This window comes from Cebidichthys violaceus, unplaced genomic scaffold (genome assembly GCF_023349555.1).
Source record: "Cebidichthys violaceus isolate CVI_PGR_0920_01 unplaced genomic scaffold, fCebVio1.0.p SCAF_6, whole genome shotgun sequence".
Lineage (NCBI taxonomy): Eukaryota > Metazoa > Chordata > Actinopteri > Perciformes > Stichaeidae > Cebidichthys > Cebidichthys violaceus.
The window spans coordinates 11,093,988-11,102,901 of NW_027176816.1; the positions used below are offsets into that span (position 1 = coordinate 11,093,988).

Consider the following 8,914-nt stretch of genomic DNA (forward strand, 5'->3'; position numbering starts at 1 on the left):
GCAACTCATGTCATTGCAGTAAAGTGTAGTATAGTCAACTCAAAAACATTAATTAGGTTGACTATAAATTGTCAATTCAGACAACTTAAAGATCTGAGTTATATTAAGTCAGCAGTACTAAGAAGAACAAGTTATCCTTACAAGTCCAAGCATTCACATTACTAGGAAATTATCAGGAAACCGATTGCCTTAAAATTCTCAAGTAAACTGAACTACAAACTCTAAGTTGCTGAAACAAAAGACAGAGAACAGTATATAAATGGAAGACAGAGTTTATTTTTACGAAAAACAAACGTCTTTGAGTTTTTATCTTCAAACAGTTTGTTAATCTCAAACTAAATGCAAACAAAAATGCTGGACATGTTGCCAGATTAAGTTCTGAAATAGAACAACAGATCATAGTCGCCCTTATAATGTAAAAAATTGAAACAAATGCATTTTTTTGGAATGCAGACTATAGTTCACTCTGATTAACACAGTTTTGTTAGTCTTGTGTAACAGTTTAAAGCAGCAGTTTATAAAAACACCTTTTTAATCATATTTGCTCAAACTGTCACTATATCCTGACATTAAAGGAAGAGACCAGATTCCCCTGCTTCCTTTCAGTGCTCCTGCAGTTGCAAGATTCCACCATGCCCACAGAAAAACAACCAACTCGATGAGTCTCCAACACAGCTGTCAATCACTACTTGTGAATTCCAATTTAACTGTAAAACTATAGACAGTTTACCAAATATGAATCAATATTCTGTTACTTTCTTTATTTCTCACCTCAAATGTTTTCAGAAACGTGCGTCAGTGTACTGTTTTGAGATTATGTTTGTTACCTGGCTGCCATTAGTAGGTAGGTTGACAGTTGGGAAAACAGGCCAGAGTTAACTTTCTAATTTTACAGCTTAACAGTACACTAAAGTAGGTGTCTGAGGTGAGAAATAGCCAATGCAGGACCACAATCTTGCATTAGAGAATCCTCAGCTCTGATTGGTTGTTCTACTTTGGGTGTGGTGGAATCTTGCAAATGCCATTTGGAACACTAAAAGGAGGTAGAAGATCCTGACTTTTTTTACAGATCGTCTGTCAGGATATAGTGACAGTTTAAGCACATATCGCAAAGTAGTTATTAACTGCAGCTTTTGAAAAAGGGAATTTTTTTTTTTTTACAAGTTTCTCACATAAACAATACATTTCTTTTGGGCTTTTTTCAGTTTTTTGTATTCAAATAGTAGAATGAACTGAACTTCTGCAAACCAAGCTATCAAATTACTAAAGAAAAATAGGATACCTTTACCGGCAATATGTCTTTATGTCTATATCTTGACATGAACTTCCTCAACTTTTATAAAATCAAAATGCCTTTCATCACTACTGATGAAAAATCGTGAATTGCTCTCTTTTGACTACAGGTACAGAAACAACAGATAAACAAAGTCAATAGTCAACTGGACTAAATGACCAAAAAAACGTTTCCATATAAGTAAAGCGTTCCATTGGAGATGGAAGGGTAAAGGTCTCAGGCCTGAGCCAGCATGTCACCATTCACATCGTGAACTCACTGCATCAGTAGATTTTTGAGTGACTGTATTTTAGGTTTTAGGGATTTCTGTCCAAGTGAGAGAAGCACTCTTTGAATAAACTCAAAGGTGTACCTGAGTTGTTGAGGGTACTCCAAATTCAGGGCGTAAATAAGTCCGAAGAGTAGGCACATGGCATGCGGAAGATTGTCTCGGTCATCCATCACCACTGTTCCTTCCAAAACGACTGCAGTAGCTGTAGACTCCAGGTGCAGTGAGTGAGAAGAGGCCACACTGTCTTCGGCAATCACTGTCAGGATCCCGATGGAGGTGTGGGACATGTCTGGAGCGTCATCGCAGTCCTAACAACAATAGCAGCATTAAAACCACAATTGCATGTCAAATGCCAGTTTGCATTTCTATAGTAGAACACACTGATTATATTTGTGCCTTACAGCAAAACAACGCTCCACAAAAGCAACCAATCAGAGCATTGAAGAGACACAGTAACTGACAGGAAGCTAGATTCAGATATTATTAGATAATCCCTGCAGAGTGAGTAAATACTGCATTTATTGATTGATCATTTAATTCACTGATTGGTTGCAAATACCTTGCATTGGGCAAGAACTGCAACCAACTGGAAAGACGGTAGATACTACTAAAAGGGTCCTAACCAGGGATAGGTGATCAGTGCATCAAAAATGAAAGTATAGCAGCACTGATTCAGGCTGAGTGGAAGAGAAGTAACTAATACCAAAAGATGAACAGAATGAACGCATTAGATAGATTGGGCATCCTGTGGTGTGGAATTAAATAATTTTGACAAAAGACTACTTACAAAGCAGATCTTGAAGAAGTCTGTGTTCTCATCTCCATGGATGACAGGAAGGCGGTTCGCTTCCCAGTAACATACTCTGTAAAAATAATTTAAAACACAAAAGTACAATCAATTGACAGCTCTGCAGACACAATGTGGTGCCACTACTTTGGTCACCAAATACACATACATTTTTTTTTACTTTGCTTGAGAAACCTACCCCTGGTGTGACTTGTTGCAGATATTCCTGAAGTTTGTGGCCGACACTCCCCCCCTTGGACTTGAAAATCTCAAGGAAGCGAGGAGTGTATTTGTCAAGTTCTTTGAAGAATTCTGCTTGCAGGTTTTTGCTTGATAAGCAACAGAACTCTGCCAGAATCTAAAGGACAGAGTAGGACAAATTAAGATGGTCATATTTTGCAATGATTAATTCATAAAATCATTTTTTAGGACTACTTTTTCAGTAGTATGACAGTAAAGCTAATTCTGTGACATCATTATACATGACAAATAATTAAAATACATTTTAACTAAAAACTTGAACGTGAACAATTTTGATTTACCTGACTCTCCGTAAAGAGTGCTGGCCACCTTTCAACTGTGTCTTTTAATGGAGGCTCCAAGTTCACCAACTCCTTTCTTCTCAAGGCAAACGTTGAGTCCATATTCTTGGACATCAGAGCAAAACTGCAAAGAGGACAATGAAATATCACTGGGATTTCTTCAGCTCCACTCATCTGCCCATCATGAACGTCACGGGAGTGAATTCTTGTTAAATGCACTTTGAGGGCATTAAATGACTTGAATGAACACAAACAATCTGTGTGGAGGCATGGAATTGGGGTCAATCTGGCGTAGCTTCCATGTTTTAAGCGGTAGTGTTTGAAAAGTTGAGCCCTCCTTTTGGACGAAAACAAGCAGTACTTACACTTCCAATTCATTGCCAGGTTTCTGCAAAGCCTACAAAAGAAACAACAAAAGCAATCAGTCAAACTGCAAATAAATCACAGTCAAGTTGCATGTATATAGCTAACTAGCTATCAGTTTAATAGAAGATTTCAAGATTTTAAAACTTAAATCACAAATACTTGTCTTTGCTAGCCATGATATATATATATATATATATATATATATATATATATATATATATATATAGTGTGTTTTTTTTCTCTATTATTCATAGGTTTTTGTTTGATTGTAAAGACTCAATTGCCCATCCACAAGTGGTAAGCTGAAAGTTTACCACTTGCTAATGAACTTGTTAATAGTTATATTGTACATCATTTCCAGTAAATATCACAATATAAGACGTTATTTTAACGTGAAAAACGCAACGTAACGCTTGCTGTTGCGACACAGTGTCACTCTCTGTGGCCGAGAGGTCCGCCATCATATGGTTGTTGTAGAATTATTCCTCATTCATTTTAACTGAACGTTACATTTCATCGTCATTCACTAACAATAATGTTCTGTACATCCCGTAATGCGGTATTTTTAATGCATGCGAATCAGACAGCCACGGTTATTAATATAACCGCCACCGTCCGGTCTGCCTTTTAAAATATGCTTCAGTAACATCAAGAGAAATAAATGAAACGTGACATAATATGTTAAGTGCACTATACATTACTTCCAAATTGGTAAACGGATAAGCAGATGTAACATTTTGACTCGTTTCCCGATAAGGTTGCTTCTCTAACGGTCCCATTTTACTGCGCAGTTGACGGTTGTCGGAGCCACGGACTTAAAAAAGAAAAGAAAAGACATGCTTGCTGAATTCAAGAGTGGCCCTGAAATATCGACACAATTGCCCTTGCACCCGCTAAAAAGTACGCTGTGTCTCCCGAAACTCAAGTGGTTGTTAAATTTGCACTTATTGTAGCGGGGTTTAGCACGGGCTAGCGTTAGCTAGGTTAGCTTTAACGTTCGCTAGCTTTCAAAATCGAAGACATAATGTTAACCTCCAAACCCCTAATTAACAGGTACAAGGCCGACTAGGTTTGCTAAAAAAGATAGCCAGTGATATTTTATTTCATTATGTAGCTGAAACTTACCATCAAATAACTTGACAAAGCAGCGCTTTCCTCCCGCTTCGAGCAACCGCCATTACGCCTCAAGAAACCGCCATTACGCCTCAAGAAAAGAACGTCTTCAGTGGTCAAGTGGTGAACTGCGCATGTGTAGTCACCGAGTGCGGCCGAGTTCGGTCTCGTGTTTCTCCGGACTTTGCGGATGCTTCCACCTTACTGATTTTATTATATTAAAGGTTACTTGAGCTGATAAGTTTCATAACTTTACTCACCAGAAAGTGTTCTTTACCAAGTTTCTTTAAGTATAGTCAGCGAATTAAGCAGAAATAAGTTACGGTCACTTATTTTTTTAAGTAAGGTCATCAATTACATTTTACAGTGTAGTTTCAAGTCTTCTTTGATACAGCATGATGTTCATTTAGTAAATTATGATTCACGGGGTGACCGTGGCTAAGTGGAGAGCATGGCCGCCTTTCAGTCAGAGGGTCGGCGGTTCGTTCCCCTGCTCTGCTAGACTCATGTCAATGTGTCCTTGAGCAAGACACTTAACCCCAAAATTGCTCCCATAGCTGCGTCTACGGTGTGTAGATAGATACTGAATTGTAAGTTGCTTTGGATAAAAGTGTCTGCTAAATGACTGTAATTTAAAGTAAAAAAGATGCTTTAAGTCATGGCTCCATTGACAGGTTGTTACCATGGAGTTGTCTGTATTCACGTCTTACAATTTTAACCCTTTAACAATGTGTTTTCAGTTCATGAAGGCTAATTGTAACATTAGCCTTCCCTACACATGTCTTATTCAGTGTTCGGTTGTACTTAGCGTCACCCTCTTGTGTCACTATGGTTCCAAAAAGATGGCAATGGCCAAAAACCAGGATGGGGCGGCTAAAATGCAGAGATTGAGGCTTCACAATGGCAATCCACAAGCCAAAAGGCGACGTCACGGTGATTATGTCCACTTCTTATATATACAGGTTATGATCTCAAGCTCTTCCCCAGCAGTTTGCTCAGTGTGCTCCTTATGGTCTACTTATTTCACTTATTTGCTCTGTATGAAATTAATAGTAATGGTGCTTTCCCATTCAACATAATTTTATAGATTTGCAATATAATTAATGCACATTAGGACATAGTTTTGGCATGGGGAGACCACCATATTGGTTTGAATTGCTAGGACTGCTGTTGCTAGGTGACAAAACAGAACTCCTTGTTCCTTTTTCAAGAACGACAAATGATTTTGTGCTTTCTACATTGCATTTTCAAGGACAGGGTACACAACAAAGGGAATTAATAATAGTAATAATAAATCAACATATCTTTTCAACTCCTAAACTTGGGATTAGCGGGTCATTTAAACGGTTGCTGTTATGGCCGAATCCGGCCCGCGACGTCATTTCATGTGGCCCACGAAACTGCCAGCAAAAAAAAAAATTAAATTCCAAAAAAAAAAAAAAAATGAAAAGTTAGATTTAATAAAAATATCCCCATGGTCGAAATTATGAGATAGAAAGTCGAAATTATGAGATACTTAAAGACAACAGTCAAAGAAGCAGCTCTTCATAGGTTACCCTACATTTGACATATAAATGGATTGTGAGTACATTGAAGACTTTAAACATGGTTTTACAACAGATGAAATCTATGGGTAAATGGGTGCATTTTTTAAGCAGTGCATGCTAAAAGGTATGTGAGCAGGTGAGCTCCGACCAGATACAGACTTTTATAAATGTCAGTTTGTGAGGAAACACCATCGCAGACCGAGTTCAGGAACTAGCAGGCAATCTAACAACACAGCTAGCTGAAGAGATGAGGATTTACTTGTCTTTTTCATTAGCTGTTGATGAAAGCACAAACAACACGGATACATCGCATCTATCAATGTTAATAAGGGGCTGAAGGCAGACCTGACCGTCAGTGAGGAGCTCTTGGATGTAGCTGCATGAATGGGACGATGGCGGGGAGGGACATTAGTAATGCAGAGAGGTGACAAAAATATCTTTGAACAAAGTTAATGTAATAACTTGTGTTTGATGATATTTGTCTTTGTTATTTTCTTTAAAAGTCTGATCTTTGATAGAGTAATGTAGGTTTCTTAATCCTAAATTAAAAGGATTTATGTTATAATAACATAAATGTGCTTCAATATATCTTTACATTTATATAACGCCATGTACAATATTGTTACACTTGAATAAACAATAATCAAAAGCAGAGACAGTTATTTACCAATATATTAGGAGTAGTTATTTACACAGTCTTACATTTACAACCGGCCCTTTGAGGGCAACCATGATGCTGATGTGGCCCGGGGTGAAAATGAGTTTGACACCCCTGCTCAAGGTGTTCTTTCAACTCAAAAGAAATTGATTCAAATTGTTCTTTAAAGGTGGAGCCGTAATTAAAAAAGCTGAAGGAATATCTCACCTCACACATGCAACTCTTTCTTTATATCTTGATAATATAATCAGTAAAGCTGTTGATTAGATGGTTTAACTTAATCTTTAAAAACAATCATTTACATTATATTTTTTTAAAGTGTTGTTATTGTGAATAATTATTCATCTGAATGGTTTAATATCCTGGATTGTATCACATAATACCTTTAAAATAGGGCTGGACCAACATACCAGTATTCATGATAATCGTGATCTTTAAAAAATGAAATGTTGATATCTAGTTTGTAATAGACATGTGATAATATTGTGTAAATAATCCAGCGCCTCTTAAATCCCGCTTTTGTACAGTTATGGTTACAGATTCTCTCTCTCCATCTCCCTACACTGGTATTTTGAGTGTAATTAACTTGCCAAAAAGAGAGACAAAACGCACAAGTAACAAAGATGAACTAAAGTGATAGCATTGCTATCATTCATTCTTTCATATTTTCTATACTTATTGCTATGATATTGTTATTCTGTATTCATACACAATATTCATGTAGTGAAAATCTGATATTGACAGCTCTACTCAGTATTTTCTAAAAAATCTTCAAATTTCAATCTGGAATTTTTGTCAATTTATAATTATAATGTAGACTGGTAAAATATCTCTATTCCATAAACCGGTCCTTCGGCCTCTTTGATATATAAGCACAACTTCTCATCACAAAGATACCTTATTTGTATTAATAGAGACATTTTGTTCAAGAACAAATCACTCTTCTTTGAAAGATGGGTTCAAATCATATTGTGCCAGTGAGTAAATTGTTCAATGGGGAGGGGACAATTTTTTAATTACAGCGAATTCATATACATTAACTTCCTCAGTAACTGAAGTTGGCATTTTCATCATAAATGTAAATTTAACAATATAACTTGTTTTGTTGTTTTCCCGAAGGATGTTGAGGCTATCAAGACAATACGTTTGTCTAAGTATGATATAGTATGGCTGCTTTGTTATTGTCCTTTTTGTTTGATGGTTATTAAGCAAATTGGCGTAACACGATACACTTGAAGGCATCACAAGGCCACACTGATTACTGCATTCATCACGTTGGCTAGTAATCTTATGTTCTCCTCCTCTATTCCCATATTCCAACCCCAAAACAACATATAACCCTTGTGAGTATGCAGTAATAATACTTTAAATATCTGCGGTACGTAACAGTAGCTGTCCATGTACAAGTTGCTGGTTACTTCCGTAACTTGTGGTAAACCAAAACGCGAGCATTGACACCCGTGGTGGTATGTGCGCTGTGCCATTTCTGTTGTTACGCCAGCATTTCCGCTAATTGACTGCTAGCTAACCCCAGCTGCTAACGTTACTTTGCGTAAGTGCGAGCTAATGTTAGTGTTGCATAAAGGCTAGGTTTACGTTTGGCTGCAAGTTTGCACCTTGCAGTGGTATTATTTTGGGAAGAATACATGCAAAAATAATAATAATAAAATAATGAATTGTGTCTGTGGAAACTAAAAGTTTTATTGTGAATATTGGACTTGTATTTTAACAGATGGTGAAAATGAGCACTCCAGTGGGATGCCCAAATTGCTCCATTTCTGCTGGATGTGTAAGTAATGCTACACGGAACTTGATACACTATACCTAAGCTTGTTGTAAGATTGTTTTGAGTTATTCTTTCTGCTTTCTTGTCATCAAAACAAATTGGATGCTGGTTACATTTGTGCTGAAGCTTTTTATTTTCTATTCCTGTTTGTTTCGTGCCTTTTGTTTCTTCTTGCTCTCTCTGTGTATGTCTAGAAAAGTACTATTACATTTAGTGTTTATCTGCCAATATCACATCTCAAAATTAATCAGTGCCAAATCATCTAATGATTAAACATGTTAATAGGCTTCTCTCCAACTCACAACCTCTCTGTTTCTGTATTGTCTCTCCATTTCAAACCTTTCATTTCCTTCACCTTCTCTCTGAGGATCTTTTCACCAAACCCCTTCCTCTCTTTTTTTTCATGCTTTCTTTGATCCTGTCTTACTATTCTCTCCCTCTTCCTCTTCATTACCTCTGGCGTTTGATTGGCTGGCATTGTAGAAGCTACAACCGAAAATGATGTCATTAATTATTTGGGTATAGAGTTTATGTGATTAAGCTTGTGTGT

General features: G+C 37.0%; 1 long non-coding RNA gene across 2 annotated transcripts; it reads right to left on the reverse strand.

The window, feature by feature from the left end:
- Positions 1-132: 132 nt before the first annotated feature.
- Positions 133-3,326, reverse strand: LOC137889829 (uncharacterized). 2 transcript variants are annotated; one of them, XR_011105245.1, is made up of 4 exons: positions 2,895-3,326; positions 2,552-2,710; positions 2,353-2,428; positions 155-1,873 (listed from the first exon to the last, which is right to left on the reverse strand). It is a non-coding gene; the product is annotated as an uncharacterized lncRNA (long non-coding RNA). The 2 variants fall into 2 exon arrangements; XR_011105244.1 differs by having other exon boundaries at positions 133-1,873; positions 2,353-2,710.
- Between the last annotated feature and the right edge of the window lie 5,588 nt (positions 3,327-8,914).